Source organism: Dermacentor albipictus, chromosome 1 (genome assembly GCF_038994185.2).
Source record: "Dermacentor albipictus isolate Rhodes 1998 colony chromosome 1, USDA_Dalb.pri_finalv2, whole genome shotgun sequence".
Classification (NCBI taxonomy): domain Eukaryota; kingdom Metazoa; phylum Arthropoda; class Arachnida; order Ixodida; family Ixodidae; genus Dermacentor; species Dermacentor albipictus.
This window is the reverse complement of record NC_091821.1, coordinates 421,103,033-421,123,646: the sequence shown is the minus strand read 5'-3', so window position 1 is coordinate 421,123,646 and position 20,614 is coordinate 421,103,033. Positions and strand designations below refer to the sequence as shown.

The 20,614-nt window shown below is 48.9% G+C and overlaps 1 protein-coding gene and 1 non-coding gene across 3 annotated transcripts in view; one reads left to right on the top strand and one right to left on the bottom strand.

Annotated features, from left to right (window-relative positions):
* Ptpmeg (protein tyrosine phosphatase Meg) overlaps positions 1 to 20,614 on the bottom strand; it is a 345,246-nt gene that overhangs the window by 240,239 nt on the left and 84,393 nt on the right. The gene's annotated exons all lie outside the window — the stretch shown is intronic.
* On the top strand, positions 19,105 to 19,179 carry TRNAT-CGU (transfer RNA threonine (anticodon CGU)). Its single transcript has one exon. It is a non-coding gene; the product is annotated as a tRNA-Thr (tRNA).

Below are 20,614 nucleotides of genomic sequence, written 5' to 3'. Positions count from 1 at the left end.
GTGTTCCACTACTTCTTCTAGGCCGATTTCAGAGTTGGAGGTTGCCCTATACTCCTTAAACTTGGTACCAATGCCATCCGGCTCTTTGACAGTATAGTTAACGACTCCGCTCCGCTCTACATACGGCTTCATCAAATTACAGTGATATATCCTCACTTCCTTCCTGCGACCGGGCATTCTCAAAGCATAGTTAGTTTCTGAAAGTTTGTGCAACACTTTAACGGGCCCGTCCCAGTGAACTTCAAGCTTGTTCTTTCTTGAAGGTTTGAGGATCATTACCTGGTCTCCGGCGTTAAACGTACGAAGCCTCGCATTCCTGTCGTAATAGAATTTGGCGTTCTTTTGAGCTAGTGCCATGTTCTTTCCGACTAATTCTTGGGTTGCGCTTAGCCGTTCCAGTAAATTCAGCACGTATTCAACCACGGTTGGACTCTCCCCTCTTTCTTCCCACATCTCTCTTAACATTCTCAGTGGAGACCGGAGTGTCCTCCCATACACTAGTTCTGCTGGTGAGAACCCTGTCGCCTCATGTGGAACCGTTCGCAAAGCAAACAAAGTTGCCGGCAGACAGTTCTCCCAGTCCTCCTTGTGCACGTAACAGAGCGCACGCAAAACTCGCTTAGGCACCGAATGCCACCTCTCTACACTGTTTGACTGAGGGTGATAGACAGAACTGTGGATTAACTTTACCCCGCACTTTTGCAAGAATGTGGAAGTCAGTGCGCTCGTGAATACTGACCCTTGATCTGCCTGAATTTCGGCTGGAAACCCAACTCGTGCAAACACTGTCAAAAGCGCGTCTACTACTTCAGTGGAGCTGAGCTCTTTCAAAGGGATTGCTTCTGGAAACTTGGTAGCCGGACACAGCATGGTAAACAAGTACCTGTAGCCTGATTTTGTTTTTGGAAGAGGCCCTACCGTGTCTATTACAAGCCGTCTGAAAGGCTCTGTTATTAAGGGCACTACCTTCAGTGGAGCTTTCCAAGTCTCTCCTGGTTTACCAGAACGCTGGCAGGCGTCGCATGATCTTACAAAGTTTTCTACATCTTTGAAACAGCCAGGCCAGTAGTATTCCATAAGCAATCTTTCCTTTGATTTGTTTATGCCTAGGTGGCCGGACCACCCATTTCCATGACAAAGACTCAAAAGGTCCTCCCTATACTTAGTAGGTATGACTAACTGATCTAAAATCCTACCCTTTCGATCTCTGTAATGCCGATACAACAAACCTCCTTTCTCATGTATCGTTACGTTGCGCCTAGCAATGCCTTCTTTAGCTGTGTTACGTAATTTAGCTAAGCTCTCATCATTCTTTTGCTCAGCTGCCAGTGACTCTCTATCCACGCGTAAGAGTTGATCAAAGTTCTTTGAGGCCGGTGATAACAACGACCCTGTCTCGCTTGGGAGCGCGTCTGCATGCTCTTCCTGCAGGCTAGAACTCTGACACTCTAGTGCTACGCTCTCATGGAGCTGGTCAACTGGCAGGCTCTCCTCAACTGTTCTTTTGTCCCTCGGGCCTAGCTCGGATTCGGGGATTGAAGCTATCCCCTTTTCTGCTTCAGCTGGAGGAGCTTGAGCATTTTCAGCCGAAAGCGCCGAGATCTTACGAGCTTGGCCTCTGGTCAATGCCTGTACTATGCCCTCTCCTAGTTTGAGCCCTCTGTCACGCAGTAACTGATTCGAACGATTCGAAAAGATGTAGGGATACTGCAGTGACAAAAATTTGGAAACTGCAGCCTCAGTCTCTAGCTCCCCGAATGGTCCACTGATTTTGACTTTGGCCATGGGCAGACATACGCTGTGTTCTTCTACAACCTGTTTTATCCATGCTACTTCTCCGGTGAAGTCCTCTACCATCACGTAAGACGGATGGACAATGTCCAGCGTGGCGGCACTGTCTCTTAGCACTCGGCATGGTTTTCCATTAACTTGCAGGTCGTGGAGATATGGACTTAAAAGTTCCATATTCTCATCCTTTTCCTCCACGTAGGAAAAAACTACGCTAGGCTTCTCGCAGTTTACAGCTATATGTCCCAGTTTGTGGCATTTGTAACAGCGAATTGGTCTAACAGATTCGAATTTTCTTTTCTGTTCTTTTTGTGTGGTTTCTCCGTTAACTTTCTCCTCGCTCTTTTCTGCGGGCTTTTCCGCCATGTCTACAGGCTCGGATCGTCTAGCTTGCGCACCCTTTTTGAACGGAAATGGCTTCCGCGGTCCATTTCGACCGTCCCAGTTTCCCTCCTCGGCGTTCAACTTTCTACGGGTTGCGTACTCTTCGGCTAATTCAGCCGCCCTTTCCACAGTGTTTACATTACCTCTATCTTGCACCCACAGTTTCACAGCTTGGGGAATGGTTTTGTAAAACTGCTCTAGACACATGCATTCAATGATCATGTCTCTGCTGTCGTACGCTTCCGCGCTTTTAAGCCACTCGACTAGGTTGGCCTTTAAGCTATATGCAAACTCCGGATAGCCCTCGCTATCTTTCTTGCCTGTGCTCCTAAACCTTTGCCGAAAAGCTTCGGCTGAAAGGCGGTATTTCTTCAGGAGACTAGCCTTAACTTTCGCATAATCATATGCATCCTGCACACTTAGTCTGGCGATTACTTCCGCCGCCTCACACGGCAACATAGACAGCAACCGCTGTGGCCATGTACTCGGGCCGAAGTTCATCTTTTCGCAAGTCCTTTCAAAATTGCATAGGAACAAGCCTATGTCGGTCCCGACCTCAAATGGCTTTAATAGCCTGTCCATGCGGTACGATTCTGCCTCACTTGATCGACCCAGAGCTCCTTCACTTCCTTGAGACAACTCCAAACGTCTGTTTTCAAGTTCAAGTTGCATTTTTCTTATCTCGCGATCTTTATCGCGTTCCTCTCTCTCTCTATCCCGTTCCTCTCTCTCTCGTTTTTCTCTGTCTCGTTCTTCTCTTTCTTTTTCCCGTTTCTCTCTCTTTTTGAGAAGTTCCAATCCCATTTCAATATCTTGCTCACTGGCCTGATTGGAAATTAGCTCCAATAATTCCGATTTGAGCATTTCCTTGCGTACATCTAGGCCCAGTTCCTCACCAACAATCAACAACTCGTCTCTCAGCAGTGTCCTTAACTCCATGACTGCTGCTTTACTGCCTTGATTCTGCTCTCTAAATCTAGCTAGGAAAACACAACCTAGCTAACACACAACAATCTAGCTTCCCTACTGTTCTAAATAGAACAACCACAAAATGAAGCCTAGAGAGTCAAAGCAAAAACCAAGCACTCACCGCAGATACAGCACCATGTCGCAAAGTCCATCTCACCGCTGTCAGCCAGTTGTCAGGATTGGGGGCTCAATCCCTTCGTCCGTGGTCCTTTGCCAAGATTGGAGTACGGCATGAATTCGAAGGTAGCTGGCCCATGCCGTCGTCCAACTTATTTACGCTGAGATCGTTGATGAAGTGAAGAACTGCTTCTCATCGAGAACGAGGAAAAAGGGGTTTATTTACAGAAAAATAACTCAGTCTAACATGACTGTTTGAGAAAACTAGTATTAGTCCAACAGGACTGCATGAGAGAAGTGAACCAGTCTAACATGACTGCTCAAGAGAAGTGCCCCCAACAATCGCACAACCACAGTTTTTATACACTCGATCCGCCCGTCCACGACGCGGCGGATACACTCGATCCGCCCGTCCACGACGCGGCGGCTGTTCGTTTACACATCACCATCTCGCAGCTGCTCTGAAGACCAGTTTACAGACACAAAGGCACACACATTCCGAAGCCCAAGCGACGGCGTTGAAGGTGGTGCCGTTCCGGAAAATCGACGTTGTCGATCGCGCGTCGCTCATTGTTCCGAGCCACTCCAAACCGTGAGAAGCACAAAAATAAGTCTTCCCGCGGTAGCTTCTCCAGGCGTGTCAAATCAGCCCCGCGTTGAGGAACTCTGGAATCATTGTCCCCACACCGAATTCGTCCCGTCACCATGTCGAAGGGGCTGGAGGAAGGCGGCGGGTTCCAGCGCAAAGGTCGCTTCTTTGAACGCCTCGCAGCTGCAGCACGGAGAGGTGGAGAGCGGGAGGTGCGCGTCTTGCACCCCTTGTCGTAATCGGGTGGCAAGGTGACAATCTTGTTGTGCAACCCGCCGTTCTTTACAGTAGCCATACGCCGCCATATGTGCCACTTGCCAGTCAAGCCCTCTGAGGCTTTGGTAGGCCTGCTATATGTACTTTGTTTTCCTTATGCACAATAAAGATTGTATTGTATTGTATGTGCCTTTATAGGATCACGTGAGAACTACACAGAACGAGAAATACGGGCTCGAGATTTGCTGTATACGGGAGGCGAACACCAGGTATGGCGATGGTATAAGCAAGCTCGCCGGACGGTGTACTGGGTCCTAAGTCAGTTGTTCGCCATTCCCGGAAGCGGCAGCCCTTTCCCGAAGAAAGACGGAATGCAACGCGGCAGGTGTTCCAATATTTCGATGGACGTAAGACAGACGGCGGGATTTATTTAATGGATATTGCAACTGATGAGTCAATAAATACGTTAATCAGCCGGTCTCGTATAGACTCCTTTGAACAGTATGCGAGAAAAGGGAGTTCTGGTTGACTACCAGCTGGACTCCCTTACTACTGGAGGTCACTGCGAAAGATGGACTCGATTTAGCGAGAACCAAACAGTGGGGAAATGCACTCCGTTTGTGGAGCGAATTATCTGCAGAGAGAACAGCCAGAAAATCTCCTCACTTTACCGGGGAACTCATCATCAATGCAATGCTATATACACACCCTGGTGTGTGTCTTTGTTGGTTCCGGTATACAGTGAACATTACGCATACCAAAAAATACCAAGAGCACTCTCCCAACAGCTGCCCACAGTCAACTGGGCCACTATGGTCGGAGGCAATGACACGAAGAAGCGTCCCAATACATAGCGAGTATAACAGCGACAAGCAGCATCATTGCGAATGACGCACCGCCGGAAGCACCAGCTACGTATACCGGTGCAAGTGTCAAAGCAGAGCGCGGGTCTCTCCGGAACGCAGGGGGTCCCCACATTCAAAAATCGACGAGGCCTTCGCGGTCTCTGGCGCCGGACCAAGGGTGTCGCAAAAAAGGGGGGGCTCAGAATAACCTCCAACGCCATGCACCTTAAAGCGCGGCGCAGAACGCGTTTATGCCACTTCTAAGTAGGCGAGACACCTGAAAGCAGTGACTCGCAAGCGAGGAACTTCCGGTCTGCGCTTTCTCCGTACGCCGTTCCAAAGCGCACCTTTCCTAAGAACGGGCGGTCAAACGGCGCTCCTTACGCGAGGAAGCCAGCCTCAAAGTTCAGCCAACGGGAAGAACAAAAGATCAGGTGATCACAAAACACAGTCGCCGCCATAAGGACAGTCTGCGAGCAGAGCGCGAAATTAAACGAAATTCCGCCGGGTGGCCAGGGGTCAAGGCGGTCCCAATTTTTCGAGCGACGAACAAGGCACTTCCGGGGAGTAAGCGCACTACGGAACAGTCTTTGTCTCTCTCTCTCCCTCAACCGCCTCCTTACCAAACCTCGCCTTTTGTCCTGCGGGGCCAGCCTGAGCGAGCGCGCGCGCGCATAACGAACGTTTAATGAGGAAGAGAAAGAAAACACGCACAGAAGGAAACCCACAGCGCCGCGGCACCGCAAGTTCATTTGTATGCGGCGCTGCAGGCCACGCTGACAGGACAAAAGGAAGGAGACGGTCTTCGTCGCGGCGCCAAGACGCCGACCCTCAACCAGCCATTTTAGCCCCCCCCCCCCTCCCCTAATACGCCGCTTGCTCTACGAGCGCGTTCGGACAATGCCCTTCGCGGTCGGAGCGAGGTCCGCGAGCGTGCGAGGCGCTGACCGACCGACCGGCCGTCCCGGCAGACCAGGCCGTGTGCAGGAAGGAAGAGAGCACGCCGGCAACGTCCGCGCATAGCGGTCCAGAATAGCAGTTCGCGCCTCGAGCAGCGCGAGCTCGCAGAGACGGGCAAAGCCTTTTGAATGCTCGCTCGCGCGTGCGGGCAGCGACCGAGTATTTTAAGCGCCGATCGGCGCGCGCGAGAGAGAGGCCACCGTCGGGCTTTCTCGCGTTTGCGCGCGCATGCAGCTGGCCGCTTTCTCTGGCAGGAGAGGGAGGCGAGCACGACCTGTCGCCGGGCCAGTTCGCCTGAGCAGCAGGCCGCACGCGTTCTTCGCGAGGTGCTGCTCGCCGAGAAAGTTATTCCAGAACTATACACCGTTCGGAACTTCTTAACGCAAGCGTAAAGGTATACAAATGCCTTGACACGTGCTTCGTGTAATTAATAGTTCCAGCTTTAACGTCACGTCGTCCACGCACTCAGTGTCCGTTCCATCGCGCAAACTCCATAGGCTAATGGGAAAAAATTGAACTGTGGGAAAGAACGTGCCGCAAACACTACGTGCTGTGTCAAACAAGTGAACTAGGGTGAACAATGTGATCTTGTCACGAGCATTGTATCTAGAACGTAAATTGCATTTTTTCATGACCTCCTCTATACTTTCAACTGTCCGTCCTACAATCGCATAAATCTCCCTTGCCGCTGGCCGCCTTTAAGGTACCTGCCATTCGAGCTAGACAGTTAGTGTATCCAGCAGAAAACTTCCTTTATTCCTGCCTACTGCTTAAACAGTTTGAGTAAACAACTTACAATTAATATATCGCATCCCAGTAGTTTTTCCAGGGTGGATGCACACGCTTACTTCGTCGCATGTGCATCCGCATCGCGCAAGAGATAAAGGCATCCGCACAGTGCAGAAGGCCCGCGCTATACACAGTGCGGCGACTCTTAGTGTTTCTTTTTAGCAAAAAAACCGCGGAACAAATATGCCGTAGCGTAGCGCTGTAGCACAACACAACGTTACTTCTCTCACTCACTCACTCACTCACTCACTCACTCACTCACTCACTCACTCACTCACTCACTCACTCACTCACTCACTCACTCACTCACTCACTCACTCACTCACTCACTCACTCACTCACTCACTCACTCACTCAAAAGTACTTCTCGGCCCGCTGCGTTGGCTTAGGAGACACGGATTTCCGCTTTCAAGAATACGTACAAGCCATATATATCGACGAATTAGAACTAAGTAGAAATAAGAAATGCGAAAAAAAGAAGGAAAGAAAAGCAATAGCTGTGGCATGTATTCAGGTACATAAATCAATCTCGCATACACCAGCACGCCCTCCTAGAGAAGCCTCGCATTGACACAGGTTTAGTCAGTCGAGTGTCTCCGTACACATCTGCTGCACACTTCGGTACGTATGTTACCTGTTATGGAAGCGCGTATTTAAGAGCGCTTTAGGCACGCCGTACTACAGCACGAAACCGCTCCTGGCTGTACGTGTTACCCAAGGCAAGGCAAACACGTGTTGACCATCTCGCGTTACTTAGCGTTAATCCCAAGTTCCGAATAATCTGCTGATACACCGGGTCGTCTTGCACCAGCTGCGTTTAGCCGGACGGAAAAACTTACCGTACGCTAACACGGAAGGACACGAAGTTTCTTACTGAAGTTTCTTGTAGCGGGTAAGAATACCCCGCTACAAGGGTGGACCTCTTTTCTCGCTCCCCGATTTCCGTGCGTGCGTCCGTCCGTCCGAGTGTCTGCCTGTCTATCTAAGGCATGCTGGCCCTTAGCGCTGCCTTTCACGACGGGTCCCGAACGCACTTTACACGTTATGCGGACGCGCCGGCAAGCGTATGACGAACGGGGCCCAAGCTCTATTGCGCAACCGTCCGAAAGCCGCTGGCGCAGCTCATCTGGGCGGCCTACATTCTGCAGTCGTTGCGGAGAAAAACCGAAAAATAAAACGTAAAAGCGGCTGGGTGAGGCAACAAGAGAAAGGTAAAAGAAGTGAAAAAAAAAAAGAGTGCGATACCGCTCGAACGATCCTCGCACAGTCTTAACAAAAACACGCGCCGCGGGGGCATGGGCCAAGGCTAAAAAAAGCAGGAAGCGAATTCGCCCCGCCGGAGCTGCGCGCGCTCTCTCTCTCCGATATGGATGCGCGTGCTCCCCGCCACCGACACAAACGCGGCGTCCTGCATAAGGAAACCGAGCAGCCTGCGCACGCACGACGAGCGGAATAACAAACACTTGCCCGAGCCAGTGCGCTTCCGGCAAAGCCGGCGCGCCTCCGTTCTGTCTCCTTTTAAAAATGACTTTTTTTTTTTTATTCATCTTCCATCCTTATCTCGTTCTTCCAAGAGATACAGAAAACGCAGAGAGAGAAATTGCTGCCGGCACACTGTTTCGGATGCAAATTCAACGTATTGCGCCACACTGTACACTCGCTACGAGACGGGCACCGCGGCACGGGAACGCTATATCGATAGCATCGATCGCTACAACAGAACGATGCTGTAAGTGCATGCGACGACGTTTCTATAAAAAGCGATAATTTTGGGCGCTATATGTGCCGCAGTGGAAAAAGAAAGGAAAGCGCAATTAGAAACTGTTGGCAAGGTCAATGGGTATAGGTGTAAACATGCGAGCAGCAACGTGCCCGACGCTAACCCCGAAGGCATTTTACATCTCACGCATGTGCAATGGAACCAACACTAATTTCTCGGGGGGCCCTATTCTAAAGCTCTCTCTATTGTGTTCGAGATTTTATTTTGAGCCAGGTCCGCAAAATTCGCAAAAAACACTGCCTTACTGTTAAAAATAGCGGATGCACGAATTTTAAGATAAAGCGACGCATGACACCGAATTAACATTCTCAGTCATCACGAGCCAAGGCGGCATCCAAGGCGAACAGAGGGAAAAACCGCGGGAACGTCGATAACATTTAAAACAACAGAGAGAGAGAGAGACATGGGGAAGCGTTAAAATGAGCGGCGACTTTGTATTGTGCATTGTGTTATTCTTGAAAAGTGCTATACCGAGGCTCGAACTAAGAAACGGCGAAATGGGCTCATCGATCGCGCACGGTGGCAAGTGTGTTCTACATACGGCGAATGTCGACAATACAGCCCGCGAACGACTGCAAAGTAGAAGATGCACTCGGCTCAAAGTGACACTAAGTTTTCTCGCGTGACAAGGCTACACGTAACGAATTTCGATCCCGTATCGCAGGAAGCTACAGCGCACACAAGGTGACGAACACACGACTTCTAAGGGACTCGCTGCGCGAGCGAGTCGCTAGGCGAATTTAGGCTGTCACATCCCGCTCCGCTTGATGAGAATGGGACGTAATCGCTGCGTACTGTCGCCAAGCCCCCCCCCCTCCCCCCCCCTCCGCTCTAACGCTGTAAAGGCCACTACGAGGAGTCGTGACTTGACAAGGATGGATGACACAAGAAATGCGGCGACGAGAAGCTTAGGCTCGATCGAGACACACGAGTAACGAAACGGCCGTGGCGATCGCAGTGATAATGCATTCAGCCACTCCCCCTGTTCGAGGAAATTGCTGCCACCGACTCCGCGACTATTCGCAACTTTCACGGCCTATAGGGGGCGCCACCTTAAATCCAACATGGCTGTCCGAGAGATTAAGAACTAGAGCAGTCGGTGCAGTGCTGCGGTCGTCTTGCTCAGTGACATGTTTCGCGTCGTCATGTTGAAATGTCTCTTCAATTTACACGCCCGCTGTCGTTAGCCTGCGTAATGGCTCATATTGGGCGAGCAGAACGCAGGATTCGAAGCCTGTTTGAAGGCGAGGAAGTCCTAAACGCTGGTCATCTTGTGTACTGCGGCATAAAAGTATGCACGTCGACGTCCGTGACTGTTGAAGGACGCTGCATACAAACTCCGCGACGATGTTATTAAGAGAAGTGACCATGCTTTCTATTTGTTATTCTATTAATCTGACCTCTTTGAACGGGTACCATGAACTTTTATACGGTGCTCTCTGCAAGTTGTTACCTATAGACCGCTTGAATAAGCCGCCGTGTCGAGAAAAAAAACCTTCCAGGTGTCGCGTGAGCGAAGTCCATTACATCGACGGCGGGAAAAGCAGCCCTAAAGCAGCGTTTTATGTGCGAAAATTTCTTGTCTAGTTATTCCTGGCTGTGTTCACAAAGCTGGATGTTGACTTGATGAAATGAGCGCTACGAATACGCGGACGAAAGAACACATGTACGACAGACAAGGCGCTACTTCCAACTAAATGTTTTTTGAAGAAACAGAACTTTAAATAGATGCAACCATGAATGGCCCAACGTGACATCACCACCTCCCTATCTCTTCAGAAAAGCTATCTCTTTTTCAGTAAGCGTCACTGAAGGGGAACTAATGCACGTGCCCTCGGCCTTAGCAATGTAAAAGGCTTCCAATATCTCGCGTTCTAGTCTATCTCTAGACCATGCCAGAAACCTGGTGTCGCGAAGATACGGACGGCAATTGTGACGTTTACAGTGTTCCGCCAGATGGCCCCCCGCATTGTTATTTACGGCCCAATTGTGCTCACGCGCCCTTTCATTAAAACACCGTCCGGTTTGCCCGATATGGTGATTCTTGATGGTGGATATGGTGATTCTTCGTGATATGGCGTTTCTTCAAAAACATTTAGTTGGAAGTAGCGCCTTGTCTGTCGTACATGTGTTCTTTCGTCCGCGTATTCGTAGCGCTCATTTCATCAAGTATGCATAACCAACTCACCCACATCAAGCTTCTACTACTGGATGTTGAACACGAGAAGTAAACAAAAAAAAAACATATCTGACCGCTTTTGCGAGCTATATATACGATAACCGTTCACCCTTGTAATTTAGTTACTGCGCTTTATGCGTGCTGTTTAAGCTAGAGTCTTGCGGTAGTTTTACAGCCTGCGTGAGTCCTACCGCGTCTTGCCTATAGAGAGATCAAGCGATACATAGCCGATATTTACCGGTCCGCGGCAATGCTCGCTTCATTCTTCCAGTTATCTTTATAAAATAATATACGCGCAGATCAGCTCAGGGTTCGCTACGCGAACACTGCACAGTAGTTTAACGTTTGTTGGACTAAGATTTGTTACCTTACAAGTGCAGTCATGCGCACCTGTGCACACGTTGCAGCTGCGCATCGAAGTGGCAGACGATGTACGAATTCCAGGTCCCTCTACGCCTGTTTCACTTTGCTTCGATGCACAAATGAGAAACTCATCTTTCTGTTCGAAAATGGCGGAATGTCAAGCCGGCGTTGCAGAGCACGAATGCATGAACAAGAACAAGAAATTTTGAAGCAGGTACAAGGCTTCACGGAGAATGTTTGCGCTCCAACGTAGCCGCAAAGGCATGAGTGGCAAGAACGCAAGCATCAATCATCCTACAACACATTTGAGTTAAGATTGCGCATTATTTCTTTCCCTGCACGTAATATAGAGCTATGCCTGCGTCTTTACGGAGGTGCGTCTATTCGCGATTTCAACTGCTCAGAATCGTCACTCATCTGTCGTATTCCAAAAAAGTCCTCCGGCATGAAGTGCGCACTGCAAACCTTCATAGCTTCTGTGACAGCTTTGCCAATCCGCAGCTTAATAATCAATTTCTTCCTCATGGACGCAGCCGGTGGGAATGAGTGAAGGCTCACATCACCTACCGCATAACTACCGCTCGGCACCCATTGCGGCACGCAGCAAATACGGTTACTCCTATGTTTGCTCATTCTGAACATGTTAAGTGTCCTTCAGGATCCCACGTGAGCTTTGAACGCGTTAAAACATCAACCTAAAGTGAAGGAAAAGCGTACTCAACGCCAATACGCTACCCGAACGGGCGGCAGCCAGCGGCGAGTATAATCTTTCGATTGCTTCCGGCCGCCGCCGCACGACGGCGCCGCCGTACGTGAAAGTTGCGAATAGTCATTCTGCCGCAAACCGCGCACACATGGACACACGCTCCTTGCGGCATAGCTCGGCTGACTGCGTGCACGAGAAGACCTGCTGCCCACCACGAGGCCGCTGGTTCGATTACCTATACCGCGTAGAGCGAGCATTTCGCCAGAAGCGGAACGCAATCGAGGGAGAACGTTGCACTTTGATTCGAACGAGAACGAATGCACCCGAAGACAGCTTTTTTTTTTTCCCCGTTTCTTTCAATACATCGAAATAAACCTTCGAAGAGAGCTAAGGGCTCCTTCTCCCTTAGGCGTTTCTTTTTTCTTTTCTTATTATTTTGCAGCTGGATACAGCAGGTAAAAATAAAAAAGAGAAGTTTAATGATAAGAAAAGCCTGAGCCACAACTCTCCATAGAGAGCTGCACTGATCTGGCGAAAGGGAAAGAAGAGAAAAGATGAACATGGGTGACGATAACGACCGATAACGACAGAGTGAACAGCCAAAGCAAATTTATGTATGTATGTATGTATGGTTATATTCCGGCGCTACGTGCCAAAAAAGCGATCTGTTTATGTGGAACGCCGTAACGGGAGGGCTCCGGATTAATTTTGTGCTTTTGGGGTTCTTTAACGTGAAAGGAGATGAACAAGATGGGTGACAACAAGGACCGCGTGAACAGATAAAGCACATAAGGGTCTGGTCTACTCATATTATGTGAATACCCTTGGCGTGACTGTAAGTCTAGTTTTCAGGTCATCCAGGCCTTACTTAATCACGATATTATATATATATATATATATATATATATATATATATATATATATATATATATATATATATATATATATATATACAGTGAAAGCTCGTTAATTCGAACTTCAATAATTCGAATTTATGGATAATTCGAACTGTACGATTTGGTCCGGCCAAGCTCCACAGAAGTCTATGTATAAAAAAGTCCGTTAATTCGAACGCGAGAAGGTTCCCTCACGGATAATTCGAACTACGCTCGCCTGGCACACGGCCAGAGAAACGCGCTTACTGCACACACACAACGCTGTATTGCCTCCGAAACGGAGAGAATGGCAAGAGAAGGCAAAATCGGAAAAAATCTAACCGACGCGGGGTCAGCCAGAAGGCAGTGGCGGCTGCCGCCTCCCCGTTCTACGTAACCTCCGATACTTCTTGCCCGTTTCGAATCTCGGAGGCTTTGCAAATCTTGTACAGCTGCTAATGTTGTGTGGAGATGGGATGGCAAGCGTCAAAACACAGCTAATCAAGTACGTCGCAGCTGCGCTTGCAATCAAGAACTAACGAATCAGGGCCTTCGCCACCTTCACATGTTCAGCGTCTTTGCCTCGGCAGTCTTCATCGGTTGTGCACCTCTGTTTTCAGCTTAGGAGGTATCGGCCGTCGTGATTCATTGTGATGGTGTTAGGCCTCGGCTAACGTTCGTTTCGGTGGACATCGGTGGTGTGGCACAGTCGGAACCAGAGTTTCGACTTGAAGGTGGCGTGTGCCCGCGGCACACGCCATCACTTCCTGACACGCCAAGTTTCTGACATGCTCTACTGCTTCCAAATCGCAGTGTACTGTTGCTCTGCTTCACTTTCGTTAGTTCGAACTTTCGTTAATTCGAACTGAAGCGGCTTCCCCTTGCGGTTCGAATTAACGAGCTTTTACTGTATATATATATATATATATATATATATATATATATATATATATATATATATATATATATATATATATATATATATATATATATATATATATATATATATATATATATGTGTATATATGTATATATGTATATACGGTTTTCTGAACTCTGTGTATGGGTATCAGGCAAAGGTTTAGAAGAGCGCGGGCCAGAACAAAAAATAAGAAGGAAAGAAAGAAAGAAAGAACACGCCAAAATGAAGACAAAGATTCTCGCCGCAATTTCAGCGGTGTCGCAAATCACGGCGCTAGGGTAAACGAATGACGAGAAAACAAAAAAAGAAACGAAAATAAAAATTCGTTTGGGAGGTCAGCTTTAGCGGGGGAGTACCAATATAAATGCGCCAAGCGGGACCTGAAAGTACCGGGAGTCCTCTGAAACGCCATCTTTGTTCTCTTGAAGAGAGCGCGAAAAACTATAGCGGGGAAAAGGAAGAAAGAAAGTCCTTGATTGATGTGGGTGGCAGCGTACGAGAAACAAGCCACACGGCAGCGGTACTTCAGTTTGGCCGCCGAGCAGAAGCCGAGTTTACGACATTTGTAAGCGGAATGTAGCGCACGGTTGCGACGAGCTACCTCCGACAGAGCCCACGCCATGGTCGCCACGGTGTCGGGGCACCGCGAGCCGTGTTCAGAGTTCGCTACACCGGCGAGAGCTCTCGCAAGCCCCGCGACGTATACACTACATACACACATCGCTCGTGGGTGACGCATACCAGATGCATCACTGGTGTTCCACTCAGCTCTAGCACGCAGTGCGCAAGAAAATTGCTCCCTGGGAAAAACATTTCCAGTGCAAGCACGCGAACGCCGCATTCCGCCGCATGTTCCCGGGGGCGGACGTTTCGAAACCGGTGCTACACGACTCGGGATACCATGCCAAGCAGTCAGTTACTGGCATTCAGTCCGCAGTTGCAGCATCTTTCCTAAAGTGATTAAAAAGAAGTTATGTGGTCAGGTTTAAACATTTAGAGAGCCGATCACCTCTCGCGGTTATCCCGCGCATAAACATACGGCGTTACGCTGCAGAGCACGTGAGGTCGCGGGTTCGGTTCAGGGCCTCGGCGACCGCTCATTCCGGCGGGCGCAGGATGCAAATACTTCCGTGCACCGAGCTTCGGGTGCACGTTGAAGAAGCCCGGGTGGCCGAAATTAAACCGGCGCCCCAACTACAGGGCGTCTCTGAGAGCCCCACACAGCATTTCATTTTCGTCATTTCCTACACACATTTCCTCCATTGGAGAGTTTTAGATAAGGGGAATGCAAACGTTGGGGCCCCCTAGCGCTAGGGGCGACGGTACTGCGCATGCGCAGACACCTCTGCGCATGCGCAGTACAATTGCCCTAAGTGTTAGGGGGGCCCAACGCTTGCCTCTTCTTACAAATATCTATCAGCTGTTTTACGTTAACGCAACATTTGAATTAACCTTTACGCATACATCCGTTATTCGAGCACTGGGCACAACCAGATCGACCACGCAAACGAGTGCATAAATGGGACCCAGAAATGAAATTTCGTATGCATCACAAGCTCAAAGCAATTTAGACGAGCATGGTGCACCGGATTCACCTTTGTGTCGCATTCACCAAGCGTACATTATAGACATCTGACAGGGTGCAGTGATACTATTCCAAACTGTGAATACTGTCAGGTACCAGAAGCACTCGATAAAATATTTTGCGTTTGTCCCACCTACGCGCAAGAACGACAGCAACTGGTCTCTTCCATCGCGAACGCAGATTACGAGTCCGCTATCGGACGAGTATCTTTTAGGTCCTTGGCCTAATGCAAACAGCGCCGCCCTGATAACAAGGGCCGCTATAGCCTTTCTGCAAGTCGCTGGGCTAGACGCACGACTTCAGAGATGCCACGAGGTTGTGAACTTATATATACGCACCTCCTCTTTCTCACATCATCATCATCATCATCATCATCATCATTAATCCGCCCTTTTTCTTCCCGTCGCTTTTCCCCAGGGCAGAGCAGCCTGCCAGAACAGGTTCTAGGTCATGCCGACCTCTTTGCCTTCCCGTAAATAAATTTCTCTCTCGCTCTCTCTTCACGTATACATCAAGGAAATCTTCGTTCAAACACCGATTCCAACGTAGGTCAGCTATTAATTATTATTTTCTTTAATATGTCGTTTAACGCTTCGAAACTGCACGACAGGCTACGAGGGACTACGCAGTGATGAACTATGGTTTAATTATTGCCACCTTTCTTACTGCAATGCGAACCAAATCCACGGTAGATGAGCATTTTTGCGTACCGTCTGCATCGGAAACGACGGCGCGACGGCTGGGATACGAACCAGCGACCTCGTCCACAGAAGAGCAACAATCACTGAGCCACCGCCGCATGTAATCAGCTGTTATAAAACACATTCTAGGCCCGAATAACCTAATCCCTGAAAAGACAACCTGCTTGCCTTTACTTTAACGTTTTGTTTTTTTAGGACTTGCTTATTAGTCTACGCTATAGCACTCAGTGCGTCCTTATACACAATATAAAAAAGCCCTGCACGTTTCCGCAGCCAGCATGAACGGAGAGAGAGAGAGAGAGAGAGGTTTCATCAGAGCAAATGTGGAGAGCAGATGGTGCAGCGTTACCCAAGCCTGCCGTACAGACTCTTTCTGTAATTGTACAGCTAGCTTTCCGGCAAAGCAGTTTGCCAAACTAATGGCGGGGTAGTCATTTTTGCAAAGAGCTTGTACAAGCGCAGTTTGGTTGTATATGACAGGGGAAATGCAGACGTGGTTCTTGTGATGAAACCTTGCAGACGAGACAAGCTTTGCCTCAACGCCCCCCCCCCCCCACTTTCCCCTCGCATGTGCTGCTAGCCCTTCTGTCTCCTTGTAAACTATGTCCAGTGCCACCATTAGCTGGCCAATTATGCAGTGCAGAGAAGCGCACTTGCAATCATGAAAAGCGTATGTGGCTCCATTCACATAGGAATGTAGGGGAGAAATAAAACACGGGAAAGTAGAGGCGAGGACGAGGAATGATGATGGAATAGCACAATCGGATATGCATCTGCTGTCCGATACTGCACTTGATCGGTGATCCTGGCTAAACTGCACAAGAAGACGCGCGCTGTATGAAACAAACACTACACACATCACTAAACAAAAGTTCGTATGAGATCGTAGGGTGTTTAGGGTAGATGTGCTTTACGCCCATATAGATATATCACCGCGGCAGCACGTCAAACACGTATCGGAAAAAAGGTGAACGCTGTAACACGAGTGAATCGCCCAATTAAAGGTGTCTACGCCACAAGCATTCGAATCGGCATGCTCGTTTAACGTAGCACGCTGAAACATTTCAACATCCGCTTCCCTCCGCCACCCCCTTTTTTTTAAATGTTTAGTAACAGTTCTAAGTAGCGTCTGCATTCAAGCGTACTGTACTCCACACGCCGGCTTCGATGTTAAGTCGATAGTTGAACACTATACTGTAAAACATTTATTCGAGGAAAAAAGAAAAATAAGAAAGTCAGACGTCGGACGCAAACAGAATATGAAAATCAGAAAAATGAATTCACGCACCTTTGAGAACAGATAGAGTTTTTCTTCAAGCACGGGCACGAAGTAACTTACTCTACAAGAGTGCGAAGTTGAGCTAGTCGACTGAGTAACATTAGGAGAAAAAAAAAAGAAAGAAAAACGAACTGCGCCAGCTACAAAAGGAATTAAGGTGAAACAACACAGACACTGGCTAATAAGTAGTATACTCCGCGGTTTTACCTGTCAAAAGCACGATATGATTATGAAGCAGACGGTTCACGGCATAGTGCGGGGGGTGAGTGGCAAAACTTTTATTTCGAATCAGAACGCTTCAAGTCCGGCGAGTTAGTGGGCTGGCCCGGGGCACCCGCACAGGTTACGGCCAAGAGTTCCGGCCGCTTCCTTGGCCCGCTGGACTGCCCAGAGTTGGTCTTCCAGGTCCGAGCTGAGCAGCGCGGCCTGCCATCGCGCGCGGAGGCTGTCGGTGGAGGTCTCGCTCGCTCTCATGATCGGGTATTAGTCTCTGGCATTCCCATAGCATGTGTTCTATAGCGATTCCGGATTAATTTATTACCTGTGGTTCTTCACCGCGAACTTTAGGTCGAGCGTTTTTGCATGTTTCGCACCCTTAAAAATGCAGTTGCCGCGGTCAGGATAGAACGCGCAACCTCGAGCTCAGCAGCGCAAGGCGCTGACTATTTTTAGTTTATTCATTAGGAGGGTCTCACACACATAAAATGAATCGAAACCATCAGAGCAATATAGCCAACGCCACATTTGCGTGTCATCAAAGACACATTCTTTTCTCGGGAACTGACTTACTTGCCACCTTTAACCATCATTAGCTTCCTTCGCAAACAACAATTATTTGTCGCTCGCCATACTTCCAGCGCGCACGTATCGGCGTCCCTATCAGGGCAGCGAAAGCCAGGAAAACGCGGTGCCAGGCAACATGACGTCTACTGGCTTGCGATGGCAAAACCATTCGATAATATTAATCACGCTGCAATCCTTTGTTATGTCAGGTCACCAGCGAAAGCGACCCGCACGACTCGCGATTTATACCTTAACCAAAGCCTTATAACCTACGAGTTTCAGGTTGCCCCTGTTGGGTAAGAAGAAAAGAACATAAACAACGTTAAAGAATCATTTAGATTCGAATATATATATACGCCATTCTTTGGTTTCACGTGAAACCAAAACCATTACATCTTTTCCTTTCTCTCTGCTTCTCTGTCGGTTTCACTCGGAGCGCGATTCGATACGAGTTAGAGCAAAGAAGCGGGATTGCATCTTCTTACGCAGCATGTCAACATACCCGACGACGTTCTGCTTTCTCCTTTCGCTTTAAGCGTTATTAGCGTGCAGTATGTTGGCGCAAGCGCAGCCGAGACGGCAGCGCGATGACGATGACGACACAAGCGCGCGTATAATGCCCCGGCTATAGCGGCCCCCGCCTCCATCAGCCGCATGACTCCCCCGCTCGATCCATCCAACAAAACGTTTCCTTTTTTTTTTCTTTTCTCTCTCCCTCCTTCCTCGTTTCTTTATTTCTATTTAACCGAAATAGGTGTCGCAATAGCAATTTGTTCCATCGTGCCTTTCATCCGCCGCCAACGATTCTGCGCATTCCGACGTGTTCGGTAACGGAGAAAAAAAAGCGTGCGACTGCAGTCTCCCAACAACGCTCGTCGTGCCGCATCAAGCTGCACTCGCCGCGACAGAGCGTGTTGTTACGATCGGCCAGCGGGGGTAGTGAGAAAGGAGGCCTGTTATATCGGCACTACAGAGACCGAAAGGGCAGGATTCTGGATCAGTTCGTCGCATTTACTAAGTACAGGGAGGACCTTGTGGGTCTCTGTCGCGGGAATGGGTGGTTTGGCTACGTAGGCACAAACAAATTAAAGGAAAGATTTCTTACAGAATACTATACTGACGTCTTCACCCAAAAAGATCGTGTTCTCGTGACGCCTGCGGCAGAAAGGATGTTCCACATCCGCAGCCAACGTCTGCGAGCGGTGGCGCTGGCTAACACTCCCAGGGTTCTACTACGAAGCATAAATACCCAAGAAAATGGACGGGGAAACGTCGCCGCGGTATAGCTCAACTGGTAGAGCATCGCACGCGTAATGCGAAGGATGTGGGATCGTTCCCCACCTGCGGCAGGTTGTTTCTTCGTCCACTTTCATTTCCATTAATTTATCGTTTCTTTATTTCATTTACTAAGCACAAGTAATTTCACTACCTTGTCCTTGGTGTCAAGTGTTTGCCGGCTTCTTATGATATGACTAATAAAAATCGGGCCCCTCTTTTAGCCCCCTTCTTCTTGCTTACTTCAGGCAAGAAGAATTGCGATCGCAATTCGTCGACTCTCTGTCGTCGGGCTCTTTGTCCTTCCATTTGGATTCTCTCTCTTTCTCCATCTTTGTCCAAACATAACAAAGTACAGTATCCGATGAAAGCCAGCACGACGACATTTCGTGTCGCAATTCGCCTTCGAAGTGAACGTCCTCGCGGCCGTTACACCTGCCAACCTCGTTTCGTAAGAAATCATTTCGTCCCCTTATTCGGTCATGTTACGTGCGCGCTATTGCGGACGCCGCGCCACATGCCGAGTGTTCCACGTAAGCAAATAGCAAAAAGGCACTGCTACAAACACACACGAGCGCTATACGTTCACCGATGAGCAGGGTTCTTTCGCAAGCGTCGTGGAGGCAACTGTTCCATAACCCGGCGCTGACCGTGGACAAAGGGACGTCATTTATCGATCTTACAGCCATGATGCGATGGACCCAAGATTACTGGAATTAAACGATCGTAAAAAAACGTGTACGAAGATTAAACTACGGGTCTTTTAGCGGTGGTCGGGTGTTGGCCAAGAAGCTTAACCGGCCGCGAGTCCGAGGAAATTGTTTCCGCTTATAGAAAGGTGGCGGCTGGGCCGCAGCGACCGCGGAAACTTCACATTTAGACTTCGTTCCTCAAATGTATAGTGCTCGCGCGGAACGCGTCCATACCGTACTTTATAAACCAAGAATAATGAAAATAAATATGTTAACTAAAGCACGGCGTTTTCTAAACGTTTGTTAAATGGGGGGGGGGGGACGTGAGACGTTAAGTATTCGCTACCTGTGAAAGCTCCAATAGCTTAACAAGTATTTACGAATTTTCCTAACACTGCTCCCCGCCCCGAAGCCGATGCTGCGAGTAGAATATGAAAAGGTTACATATATATTGCCATCAGGGCACCCACTGATCGTAGCTGATCACGACAAACGAAAAAACAATTTAGCATCAAGTGTGCCCAGTTACTTCTGTATTCACGCGTAACGTATAGTGCGTTCGGTAACAGCCTCCTCTGTACTTATAGAGGGGGTAATAGCCTCCTCATAGGTCATAGGTCAGATAAGGTCATATAAGCCTCCATATTAGGTCATAGCCTCCTCTATAAGAGGAGGTCGTAGCCTCCTCTAGGCTATAGAGGAGGCCATGGTTCGGTATATTCGTATAGATCACCAACACGCGTAAACAGCATCACGTATGTGACCCTATAGCTTGCTGGCAGAAGGCACAAACGAAAGGTACAATATTGAAGGAAAA